At 38.0% G+C, this 13,375-nt stretch overlaps 1 non-coding gene across 1 annotated transcript; it reads right to left on the reverse strand.

Annotated features, from left to right (window-relative positions):
* Positions 1 to 324: 324 nt before the first annotated feature.
* On the reverse strand, positions 325 to 428 carry LOC123807075. Its single transcript, XR_006783590.1, has one exon. It is a non-coding gene; the product is annotated as a U6 spliceosomal RNA (small nuclear RNA).
* Between the last annotated feature and the right edge of the window lie 12,947 nt (positions 429 to 13,375).

Here is a 13,375-nt window from a genome sequence, read left to right on the forward strand (position 1 = left end):
GACCCCAACCCCAGCCCCAGCTGGTGTATGCCACTGGGTGTGTGTCTCTTACTGTGTCTTTATCTCTCCAGTGACTTTAAGGGTCCAGGTCTCTCCTGGTGTAGGTCTGTGACTTACCCACTCTGAGAAGGTGGGGAGCTGCTAAGTTACAATCACCGACCAGGCTCTCCTCCAATGCTCCTATAGCCACAGTCTCCAGTGCAGGGCCCTGGGACCTTCCCCATACCTACAAAATCACCTTACTATCAGTTTTTAAGAGTCTTCTGCAACCTTTGTCTTCTGAACTTTATATCAGCTGGGATTCTGTTGGCTGTTCACTGTTCCAAAACTATGGAACCCTTCATGAATTTGCATGTTATCCTTGCACAGGGGCCATGCTAATCTCTGTATCATTCCAATTTTAGTATATGTGCTACTAAAGCAAGCACAAGAAATATATTTTTAAATCAGTGTGAATATACTTTAATTTTAAAAATTATATTAAATATTACTATTTTAAATTTTATTTTCCTTTAATATGCACAGGTTTTTCCGAACTATTATGTAATTGAATTTATACACATGGAAATTTGACACATTCTGAGGTGTCCAAATATCTCTTGACAACTCGTTTCCTCCTCCTCCTTTATTTTAAAGGGCAATAAGTTGCATATGAAGCTGACATAACTTTTCTGATGTCAGTTTGAACATTAATTTGACAATTTATAATTTTGTCTCATTATAAAGAAAATGAGTACTTGATTTTGTCATTGAAATTTAAAATAATTATTGATTTCTAGAGAAAATAGATGCTGTATTTAGAGCTTTAATGTTTATTGATTTCCTGTGGTTAATTTTACCAATATTTACTATGATATTTGATACACTCTATGGCTGACTAAAAATGTCTGGTAATTTGGTAAGGGTTAGAGAGTGGTGAGTGAACATAAAATGGCATAATATTAGAAAGGTTAGCCTTTAGAAACCTAAGAAACACTAAGATTAATATTTCTGAAAATTCATCTGGGAAATTCAGCTTGCGCACTCACTCTAGATTAAAAAATTTCCAAACAACAAAGACAGGAAATCGTTCTAAATAGAAGTAGGGAGGCATTTGACATATGCGTACACATCCTGATGAGAAAGTTTTCAGCACTAGCAAATTGCAGTGTTGGCTTTCAGAGGCTGGTGGGAGTGGTGAATGTTGGAGATTGTATCACCCATGTTGATACTAGATCCTTTTCTCTCACAGGCCTCTAAAGGTCATGTCTTTCTCTGTAGTCCTTTGTGATTTTCTGTTTCTCTGAATTAAAAATTTTAAAAAGTATGCTTATTAGCTTAAGCAATGATCAATGAATTTATATGTCTTACTGTACCATATGTCCATATTAAATTTTGTATTACTCAACATACATATTATGATGATTTGGGAGGAGGAAAACTGAATGGACAAAGCAGGCTTGTAGGTACAGGAAATGGTCACAGAAGGAAGAGCCACCAAATGATCAATATCTATGAAAGTAACATTTATCTCATCTTGAGTTGTGCATGTCTGTGCTGGAAAATCAAGATAAAGTACTCCTGTGAGAGATAACAACTGTAAGCATTCATGGAGGTGGAGAATAGCCTGTGTAGAAAGGTGAAATTTTTACTGAAGTGTTCAAGGGGTCATGTCTGGCAATTGCTAAGTCTGAATTCAAACACAGGTGCCCTGAGAAAGCTGGACATCTTAATATAAAAACAAGAAGACCCAGGATCCAGTCATTTGAATATGGTTAAGGCACAACTTGTTCGAATCTCCACTTCTTTATATAAAATGGATATAATACCTATTTTGCAGGATTTGAGTGGGAATTAAAAATGGTATACATAAAGATTCTAGAATAGTCTAGTTATATACATTATTCTCATGAAATTGTAGTTATTATTTTGACCTATGCTAGACAGACTTTCATACAAACATTTAAAACAATATGCGGGACATTAAGAACCCATTCCAGGAGGATAGGCAGGTGAGCTATGGTATTAAAAACAAAGAAGAAAAATGATAATTAAAATAGTATCACCATTACAAGACAACATAAAGTCTGTATCTGGGAGTACTCTTTTTTCTGAAATGTTCACTTCGACATTGGCTGATTTAATTCATCCAGCACTTCATTGTTTGGTCTTCTTTATGCTTTCTTCTAGTGAAGTCTCACATAAGATAAACTGTCCTTCAAGGTTAAGCCTATAGGGTAGGCTCACAAATAAGAGCAGTAAGGTACCTTAAGTTGCCTCTGTAATTGTATCCTTTCTTTGTGGCTGATGCAGTATATCTAACTTAGCTTTCCAGTTCTCTACCATCTCCATGAGGCCTGCCATTTGTCATGGATTTTGAAGAATAACATGACGTCTTTTTAGTATTTATGCCCTCTTCGCTCATATGCCTTATCTGATCTCTTGCCTAAACCTATTTTATGAGTTCATGTTTATTTCCATTCCCTTAGATTCCATTGCTATCTACAACCCAGCATGACACTGAGGCATCAAATTCATCCTACTGACTTTAACCCCCTGGGTCACAAAATTGTTTCCAACCTCCAGAAATCAATTGCAAATGAAAAGACTATGAGAAGATGATTTATTATTAGGTCAGTGGTAAACAGACTTTTACAAACATTGGTTTTATCTTTGCAATGGTTCTATTATTGTTACAGAACAGAACAAGGGGGGCCTTGGACGATATACTATTATTAAAAGAAGGCCCTGGGTCTGTTATGTCCGCCGCCCGAGGAAAGACATCTCTCAATGCCAGAGATTCGTGAAAAGGAAAGGAAATGTTTATTTAATGCTATACAAACTTAAAGTAGTGACCTAATGTCTTTATCAAAAATCCCAAAGTCCCCCAAAACACCCACAAACAGACACAGTCCTTCCTTCCTTCCCCCTTTGCCCAATCCAGAGTACCATAACTCAGGAAAGGAAAACGAAGTCCATGGCTCAGACAGTCCTCTGGTTCTTCCCAGTTAATCCTCCATCCGACTGGGAGACCTCCTTGGGTTCCCGGCACCCTCCGCTGAGTAGCCGGGATCTCTGCTAAAACCAGGTGGTGGTTCCCCCTTCTAAAGCTGCGGGGGTCCCCACTCTGTCCAGGCCTCGTGGTTCTCTCTCTCAGGGCTGCGGGAAGGGGAGAGTCCCCACTCTGCCAAAGCCGCGTGGTTCTCTCTCCTAAAGCAGCACGGTTCTCTCTGGGATGCAGGAGTCTCCACTCCGTCAAAGCCGCGTGGTTGTCTTTCCTATGGCTGCGGGAAGGGAGAGTCCTCACTCTGCCAAAGCCGCGTGGTTCTCTTTCTCAGGGCTGCGCATGGCTCACCTACTCAGGGCTGTGCATGGCTCTCCTTCTCAGGGCTGCACATGGTTCTCCACTCTGTTAAAGACGCATAGTTCTCCCTCCTCAAGCAGCACGGTTCTCTCCTAATGGCCACCAAGTCTGGGTTTTTAAATCCCCGCGGCCAATCTTCCTCTGCAGCCTCATTTCCGACTCCTCCCACACTCGGCTTCACTTGCCAGAATTCATATCCTTCCAGCTTTACTGGGCTGCCATCAGGAGTCTGGGCAGGCTTGGCCCATGTCCTGGAGCCGATCTTCTCTGAGCTCCCACGCAGGCGCTGTAGCCTGGGGGATCTGCCCCCAGTCCCGTCTTGGTGGGGAAGTTACTTCCATTCCCCTGGCTCAGAGATGATCACAGCTATTTAACATATCCATGCAACCAGCCAAAGGCTATAGATATGTTAAATGACCACGCCAGAGCGTAGCTGCAAGGCTGTTGCTATGCAAAACAGATCTCAATGGCCTTGCTCCATCTGTCCCTTCCCCCAACCCACACCCTGGGTGGGGGGATGGAGACATCTCAAAATCTCCTGGACACCTTAAGTTCTGGACCCCATTTCAAATGCCCACTTGGGGTCCCCCCTCTTGGCTGCACCCTGTAACATTATCTCTCCAGCAAATTATAGAGCATTTCTGTGCTGAACAAAAAAGATATATAGTTCTCATTTAGACATTTTTACTTTTAACTATAAATCCAGCTCAAAATGGGTTCTTACATAAGCCTGTTTTAACTATTTATGCAAAAGACAGACTTAAGAACATCTTAATATATATTTATCTCTTCCCCACTTCCATTCTTCTGTACAGAAAAGACAGTTGGAGATATATTTTGTTAATTTAACAGCATACCTTTGCCATGGGCATTGCTTGTCACCTCTAACACATTTATTTTCTGACAGACAGAAAATGTTATCTATTATTTATTTTATTAACCAACTTTGTCTTCAGACAATATGTCTCTTAACATGAAGAAAGTGATGCTTGGCTTAAAATGAGAAAGAGGAAAGCTGACATCCATAATCTAGATTGGTGTGGTCACTGTGTCTTTGCATTGTCGTGAGATATCCTGACATTTTCTGCTAGGACTTGGTATTTTCCTCTGAACATAAAAAAAAAAAATATTACAGAATACGCATACACAATAAGACCACTCTGTGACTATGATGAATCAAAATAAAAAGAATACCATTTCACAATCATGTCTGAATACAAACAAAATATGAACATTATCTATGCCACAGAATATCAAATTGTCTCACAGCTTGGCTAATTTGAAGGACCCATGCCTCTTAACCAATTACAGCTATAGATCAAATTCAGTCTGCCTTATCCACAGACAATATTAATTAAAATAGCCAATCATAGAATGATCCCATTTTCTTGACAGAATAAAATCTAGAACAAAGCCCTGCTTCCCTAAAGCCTCTTCAAAATCACGTAATACAATCCCAAGCCCTTTCTATATAAATTCTTTCTATGATAAATTTTTTGATCCCTAAGAAATGTCTCATGATTCCTCATGATATACATTCTTCCTTTTGCTTAAACAATTGTGTGTACCTAGTGTGTTTCTAGAGGGCATTGGCATAAGTGGAGGTTCCAGGGAGATTCACCTAATGCACTTACTCTCTTCTTTGGATCAGTACTCAGTGCAGTAAAAGTGAACACATCTGAGATCCCTAGCATCTTCTTTGTTTGATATGCTTCCTTGTCCATGGATAAATCGTATACTTTATTTCTTTAACTGGAACAATTTCAAAACAGATGATTTGGAATAGCACTGGCCACTTTGGGGAGCTTCTGACATGAACAAAAGTGTTCCTTGAGGGGTACTTTAGAATAAAAAGCAAAGAACCCTCGTGAGAAGATTAAATGTCTTGTCAAAAAAGAGATCATTCTTTTAACGTGAGAGAAATTCTCTCCTCTTTTTTGTGCTTTGAGGATTAGTAAGTACTAGCTTGTTAACTTTATGGTTTGATAAATTTGTCAAGGGTCCAAGTTACTTCAAAGTCAGCTGCATGTCACTCTTCTTTTGTGTGTATATGTAAAATCTATTTTTCTGCGTCTAAACATTCTTCCCTCTCCATGCCTGGAGCTGGCTCCTTTCTTTCACAATTCCCACTTCTATTTACCCTCTTATGAAACTTTAAAGATTAATTGATCAAAAATAATTGTTATTTTTCATGTACTCTAAAAGGTAAAAGAAAAATTACTAAATGGTGTTTCTTTTTGAGGTATCAAAAATTACATATACATAATAACTTTTTTTAAAATGTGTAGTAGCATATTTTTAAAAGATTTTATTTATTATTTACTTTTAGAGAGGGAAGGGAAGGAGAAAGAGAGAGAGAAAGAGAGAGAGAAAGAGAGAGAGAAACATCAATGTGCAGTTGCTGGGGGTCATGGCCTGCAACCCAGGCATGTACCCTGACTGGGAATCAAACCTGCAGCACTTATACATAATAACTTTTGTACTACAGTTACAAAATAATAATAAAAGGCTTTAGTTTCAAGATAAAATATTTAGCACAATTTGGAATTGTAGTAAAATTAGTTTTCCACATAAGAACAATGTTAGTATAATATTTTGGTTGGTTCAAGACCAGGGTTAAATTTACTTATAAATATTTGGTATTTTCCACATTGGTTTAATGAGTTTTAAAAGTTATCATTGTTTCTACAAATTATGTAAAATTAAAAATATATATATAGAGAAAATTATATTAAACTCAATTGAATGATAATGGAAGTCTATTTAAAGAGTTTAATTTAATGAAATTCCTAAAATTCTATGAGTTATGAAGATTTAGTGTGTTAACTAAATTGCAATTTTCAGATCTCTACCTAACTTTCATATCTTATACCACAGTTACTCAATAAATAATCTTTTAATGTCTGTACACTTAACAAATACGAAATACTGGTCACCAAACATTTTACTTTATTAATATTTTTAAAAATAACAACATAGATAAAAAAAGGTGGAGGAGTGAGTGGAAGTTACATTTAACTTCCACCCAGAACCAATCTGAAATTAAAACTAAATTGTGGAGTAATCACAACTTGTTCATGCACCCAACTGGGATACCTAATTGATCTTCTGAAGAACAGAGTGAATGCCCAAAGGAATCCCAGCTTATATGAAGTTGGGAAGTCTAAGATTGCAGAGAATGTTGAAAAACACATGGTAAGGAAGTTGTATAGAGATGGTAAAGTCCCTGAGACCTGTGCACGGACTTTGATTACTGCAGTCAGCAGCCTGGGGCCTGGGACAGTGTCTGCCTTTGAAAGAGAGCTGGATCAGCAACCAGAACTTTGTAGCTCTCTCTCCTCCTACAGCAGGGAAGCCAGTCCAGCGCTAGGAGAGACCTAAATGCTTGAAATCACTGGGGGGAATAAAGATGCAGTGGGAGATGCACAGAGGTGGTGTTCCCCTGCTGGGACTGTAGTTGCCAGATGGAACAGTGCCAGAGAAATTAGGGAGCTGGGTGACACCTGGAGATGGGAGAAGAGTTGGGCCACAACAGGCCCTGAACCAGATAGTCTCAGGACTAGTCAGAGATTTGGCTTGTTAAGAATGGTGGACCAAAATCTCAGCCACTGTTTACAGAACTATTGCATACTGTGGTGGGGCCAGTGAAGAGGGAGGAAGAGGGATGCCATTTGCTCTAAATTAGGGCACGTCACAGACTGATCAAAGTGGGACAGTAGGGGCTCATAGGGATAGCAATCCCCAGACAGACTTAATTTAATAGGGGAACTAAACTCGCCTGAAGGGAACTTGTGAGTATGCAGCTCCCAGGCCAGCAAAGAGGGAGGAAGGGTACAAATTGCTCCCGCTTGGTACACCTCACCAAATGATCAAACAGTGGCACAAAGAAGTGGATTAAAGGCACCAGACTGGCACATATAGACAGTGGGGGGGGGGGGCGGGCACACAACACTCTGAAGGCCTGTACTGGAGATTTGACAGCTGTGAATATTGGATTCCAGACTGATGCCCAACACAGAACCACAAGAAAGAAAAAAAATGGAGACCAGCCCCTCTCTGCCTGCAACATCTAGGAAGACCAGCAGAACCTACATGGTGAGTTCAAAATCGGCAGGAGACTTTTTTTTTCTTTTTTTTTTCTTCCCAGTATAATACAATAAGACTTGATTTGTGAAAGGATCAAAGACAGATCCAGAGAGAGATCAGAAGGCTAACACCAACAAAAGAGACAAAATTCACTTAGTTATCCTATAGAACTTGCATTTTATTTTGTACTTTTCACATTTTGTCATTATTGTTATTTTTGCTAGTATTTATTTATTTTTTTTATTTCTCTTCCTTCCACGTAGTTTTCTTGGTGTTGTCTCTTTTCATGTTTGACAGGTTTTCTTTGTTCTTCCTTTCATATTGCATTTTAATTTCTCTTCCTTCACATAAGCAAGTAGTATTATAACACACTACTCTTGGTAAAAATAAAAATTTACTTTTTATCCTTTTATTCAGAACATATATTTCATTTTAAAGAATATTTTATAGATTATACTATCATAGTTTTCTGAATATTTTTCTCCCCTTTATTCCCTCTTCTCCCTGCACCCCCTACCCTCTAGTATCCTCCCCTTAGTTCATGTCCATGAGTCAAATATATAAGTTCTGTGGCTTCTCTCCTACACTATTCTTAACATATCCCTGTCTATTTTATGCCTACCAATTATGATTTTTATTTACTGTACTTTCCTCCCCATTCTTCCCCTCCCTCTCCACACTGAAAACCTTCCATGTGATGTCCATTTCTATGGTGGTCTTCCTGTTCTACTGGTTTTCTTAGTTTTTGTTTTTTGTTTTTTAGGTTCAGTTGTTGATAATTATGAGTTTGCTGCCATCTTACTGTTCGTACTTTTTAATCTTCTCTTTCATAGATATGTCCCTTTAACATTTCATATAATTAGGGTTTCTTAATGATGGACTCCTTTAACTTTACCTTATCTGCAAAGCACTTTATCTGCCCTTCCATTCTAAATGATAGCTTTCCTGGATAGAGTAGTCTTGGATGGAAGTCCTTGCCTTTCATGACTTCAAATACTCCTTTGCAGCCCCTAATTTCCTGAAAGATTTTTTAAATTTTATTTTAATTGTTCTGGCAGTACAATTTTCTATCTTTTACTCCCATCCTAACCCACCCAGCCACCCTTCCCCTCCTCCCTCCCATTTCCACTCACCCCAAGTTTTTATCCATGTCTCCTTCATACTTGTTCCTGTAAACCCTTCCCCTTTTCCCCGAAATTCCCCTGAAATACCCTGTCCTCTCCCCTCTGAACTCTGTCAGTCTGTTCTTTATTTAAGTGTCTTCAGTTATATTTTGCTTGTTTCTTTGTTTTGTTGTTTAGGTTCCTGTTGAAGGTGAGATCACATGGTATTTGTCTTTCACTGTCTGGCTTATTTCGATTAGCATAATACTTTCCAGTTGCATCCATGCTGTTGCAAAGGGTATGAGCTCCGTCTTTCTTTCTGCTGCAGAGAATTCCATTGTGTAGATGTGCCATAGTTTTTTGATCCATTCATTTACTGATGGGCATCTAGGTTGCTTCCAACACTTGGCTATTGTAAATTGTGCTGCTATAAACATTGGGGTGCATAGGATCTTTTGGATTGGTGTTTTAGGGTTCTTAGGATATAATCCCAGCAGTGGAATTATTGGGTCAAAAGGCATATCCATTTTTAGTTTTCTGAGAAAATTCCATACTGTTTTCCATAGTGGTTGTACCAGCCTGCAATCCCACCAACAGTGTACTAGGCTCCCCTTTTCACCACAACCTCTCCAAAACTTGTTGTTTGTTGCTTTGTTTATGATGGCCATTCTGACTGGTGTAAAGTGGTATCTCACTGTGGTTTTAACTTGCATCTCTCTGATAGCTAGCGATATTGAGCATCTTATCACGTGTTTCTGGATCCTCTGTATGTCCTCCTTGGAGAAGTGTCTGTTTAAGTCCTTTGCCCATTTTTTAATTGGATTGCTTGTCTTCTTAGAGTGGAGTCATGTAAGTTCTTTATGTATTTTGGAGATTAAACCCTTGTCTGAGGTATCATAGGCAAATATGTTTTCCCATATGGCTGGTTCTTTTTTTATTTTAATATTATTTTTTTTTAGCTGTGCAGAAGCTTCTTATTTGATGAGATCCCATTTGTTTATTTTTTCCTTTATGTCCCTTGCTCTGGGGGACATATCAGTAAAAATGTTGCTGCGTGAAATATCTGAGATTTTACTGGCTATGTTTTCCTCTAGGACTTTAATGATGACATGGCTTATATTTAAGTGTTTTACCCACCTTGAATTTATTTTTGGGTATGGTGTAAGTTGGTGCTCGAGTTTCATTTTTTTGCATGTAGCCGTCCCGTTTTCCCAACACCATTTGTTGAAGAGACTGTGTTTACTCCATTTTATATTGTTGCCCACTTTGTCAAATATTAATTGACCGTAGAGACTTGGGCTTATATCTGGACTCTCTGTTCTGTTCCATTGGTCCATGTGCCTCTTTTTATGCCAGTAACAGGCTATTTTGATTACAGTGGCCTTGTAATACAGTTTGGTATCAGGTATTATGATCCCTCCTACTTTGCTTTTGTTTCTCAAAATTGCATCAGCTATTCGGGGTCATTTGTGGTTCCATATAAATTTGTGAAGTGTTTGTTCTATATGAAATATGCCACTGGTACTTTAATAGATACTGCATTGAATCTGCAGATTGCTGTGGGTAGAATGGATATTTTGATGATGTTAATTCTTCCAATCCATGAACATGGTATATGTTTCCATTTGTTTGTGTATTCCTTAGTTACTTTCTTCAGTGTTGTGTAATTTTCTTTATATAGGTCTTTTACTTCCTTCATTAGATTTATTCCTAGGTATTTTATTTTTCTTTTTGCTATGTCAAATGGGATTTTTTTCCCGATTTCTGTTTCTGCTGTTTCAATGTTGGTATACAAAAATGCCTTTGATTTCTGGATATTGACTTTGTATCCCACAGTTTGGTTGACAAATTTCTTTATTAGATCAAGCAGTTTTTTAGCAGAGTCTATAGGATTTTCTAGGTACACTATCCTGCCATCTGTAAACAGTGCCAATTTTGTTTCCTCCTTTATGATTTGGATGACCTTTATTTCCTTTTCTTGTCAGATCGGTGTGGCTAAAACTTCCAATGCTATATTGAATAGAAGTGGTGAAAGTAGACAACCTTGTCTTGTTCCTGATCTTAGTGGAAAAGATTTTAATTTTTTCCCATTGAGTATGATGTTGGCTGTAGGTGTCTCATATATGGTCTTTATTATGTTGAGGAATGCTCCCTCTATCCCCACTTTTCTGAGGGGTTTTATGAAAAATGGGTGTTGTACCTTATCAAATGCTTTTTCCACATCTATTGATATGATCATGTGTTTTTTGTCGTTCCTTTTGTTTATGTGATGTATTACATTTACTGACTAGCAAATATTGAACCATCCTTGCATCCCTGGGATGAATCCCACTTGGTCACGGTGTATGATCTTTTTAATGTATTGTTGGATGTGGTTTGCCAATATTTTTGTTGAGGATTTTAGCGTATATGTTCATCAGTGATATTGGCCTGAAATTTTCTTTCTTTGTTATGTCTTTATCTATTTTGGAATTAGGATGATGTTGCCCTCATAAAAAGAGTTTGGGAGTCTCCCATCTTTTTGGATTTTTTGGAATAGTCTGTGAAGGATAGGGATTAGCTCTTCCCTAAATGCTTTGGAGAATTTTCCTGTGAAACCATCTGGACCCGAAATTTTGTGTGTCGGGAGTTTTTTGATTACTCCTTCAATTTCATCTGCTGTTATTGGTCTGTTCAGGCTTTCTGGTTCTTTTTTATTGAGTTTTGGGAGATTATATTTTTCTAGAAATTTGTCCATTTCACCTAGGTTTTCAAATTTCTTGGCATACAATTCTTCATAGTAATTTCTTACAATCCTTTGTATTTCTGTGGTGTCAGTTGTAATCTCTCCTCTTTCATTTGTGAGTGTGTTTATTTGGGTCCTATCTCTTTTTTTCTTGATGAGCCTGCTTAAAGGCTTATGGATTTGTTTATCTTTTCAAAGAACAAGCTCCTGGATTCGTTGATCCTTAGAACTGTGCTTTTAGTCTCTATGTCATTTAATTCTGCTCTGATCTTGGTTATTTCCTTCCATCTGCTTGATCTGGGCTGTCTTTGTTGTTTTTCCTCGAGTTCTTGTAGACGTAGGGGTAGGTTGTTTGTTTGAAATGTTTCTATCTTGTTTAGATAGGCCTGTATCACTATGAACTTCCCTCTCAGGACTGCCTTGGCTGTGTCCCATAAATTTTGGGTTTTTGTGAGTTAATTTTTGTTTGTTTCCAGAAAGTTTTTATTTCTTCCATTATTTCATTCTTGACACATTCATGCTTTAATAGCATGCTATTCAATCTCCATGATTTCGAGTGTTTCAGGTTTCTTCCCTTGGGGTTGTTTTCTCACTCCAGTCCCTTGTGATCCGAGAAAATCCTTGGTATGATTTCAATTTTTTTGAAGTTGTTGAGGCTTGTTTTGTGTCCTATCATGTGGTCTGTCTTTGAAAATGTTCCATGTGTGTTGGAAAAGAATGTGTATTTTGCTTCTTTGGGATGAAGGGCTCTGAATATATCAGTTAAGTCCATTTCATGTAGGGTATTGTTCAGTGCCACAATATCTTTTTTGATGTTTTGTTTGGAAGATCTGTCTATTTTTCACACTGGGGTTTTAAAATCCCCTACTATAATTGTGTTTCTCTCAATATCCTCCTTAAAGTCCTCTAAGATTTTCTTTATGTACTTGGGTGCTCCTATGTTGAGTGCATATATATTTACAATGTTTATGTCTTCTTGGTGGATACTTCCCTTGAATATTATGAAGTGACCTTCTGGGTCTCTCTTTATGGCCCTTTTTTGGATGTCTATTTTGTCTATAGGAGTATTGCTTCCCCGGCTTTTTTTTTTTTTTTAATTCCTGTCCATGTGCTTGGAAAATTTGTTTCTAGCCTTTCACTTTTAGTCTGTGTAGATCTTTTGTCCTGAGGTGGGTCTCTTGTAGGCAACATAAGTGTGGGTCATGCTTTCTTATCCATTCAGCTATTCTATGTCATTTGATTGGAGCATTTAATCCATTTACATTTAAGGTTATTACTGATAGGTACTTATTCATTGCCATTTTCGTACCTGTGTTCTTTCTCTCTCTCTCTCTCTCTCTCTCTCTCTCTCTCTCTCTCTCTCTCTCTCTCTCTCTCTCTCTCTCTTCCCCTCTTTTCATTAAAGCAGGCCCTTTAGCATCTCTTGCAGCGCTGGTTTGGTGTAGGTGTATTCTTTAGACTTCTTTTGTCTGGGAAGCCTCTTATTTGACATTCTATCTTGATTGAAAGTTGCTGGGTAAACTAACCTTGGTTGTAGACCTCTGGTTGTCATTACTTGGAATATCTGTTGCCATTCTCTTCTCGCTTGGAGTGTTTCCATTGAGAAGTCAGCTGCTAACCTTATTGGGGCTCCCTTGTATGTTACTTCCTGTTTCTCCATTGCTGCTTTTAAGATTCTCTCTTTGTCTTGGTATTTTGCCATTTTAATTATATGTCTTGACGTTACCCTCTTTGGGTTTCTCTTGATTGGAACTCTCTGTGTTTCCTGGATTTGTGTGACTTTTTCTCTCATCAAATTTGGGAAGTTTTACATCATTAATTTTGTAAATAGGTTTTCTATCCCTTGCTCTTCTTCTTTCTGGTATCCCTCTTATATAGATATTAGTACCATTCAAATTGTCTTGCATTTCTCTTAATCTCTCTTCATTCTTTTTGAGCCTCTTTTCTTCTTCTTGCTCTTTCTCGGTGTTTTTTTCTACTTTGTCCAACAGTTTGCTAATCCGATCTTCTGCTTCATTGTTCCTGCTTTTCATTCCTTCTACTGTGTTCTTCAGTTCAGAAATTGTATTCTTCATTTCCTCTTGGCCCTTGTTGATAGTTTCTATTTCTTTTTTCATG

Source organism: Phyllostomus hastatus, unplaced genomic scaffold (assembly GCF_019186645.2).
Source record: "Phyllostomus hastatus isolate PE091 unplaced genomic scaffold, TTU_PhHast_1.1 phas_scaffold_397, whole genome shotgun sequence".
Classification (NCBI taxonomy): Eukaryota; Metazoa; Chordata; class Mammalia; order Chiroptera; family Phyllostomidae; genus Phyllostomus; species Phyllostomus hastatus.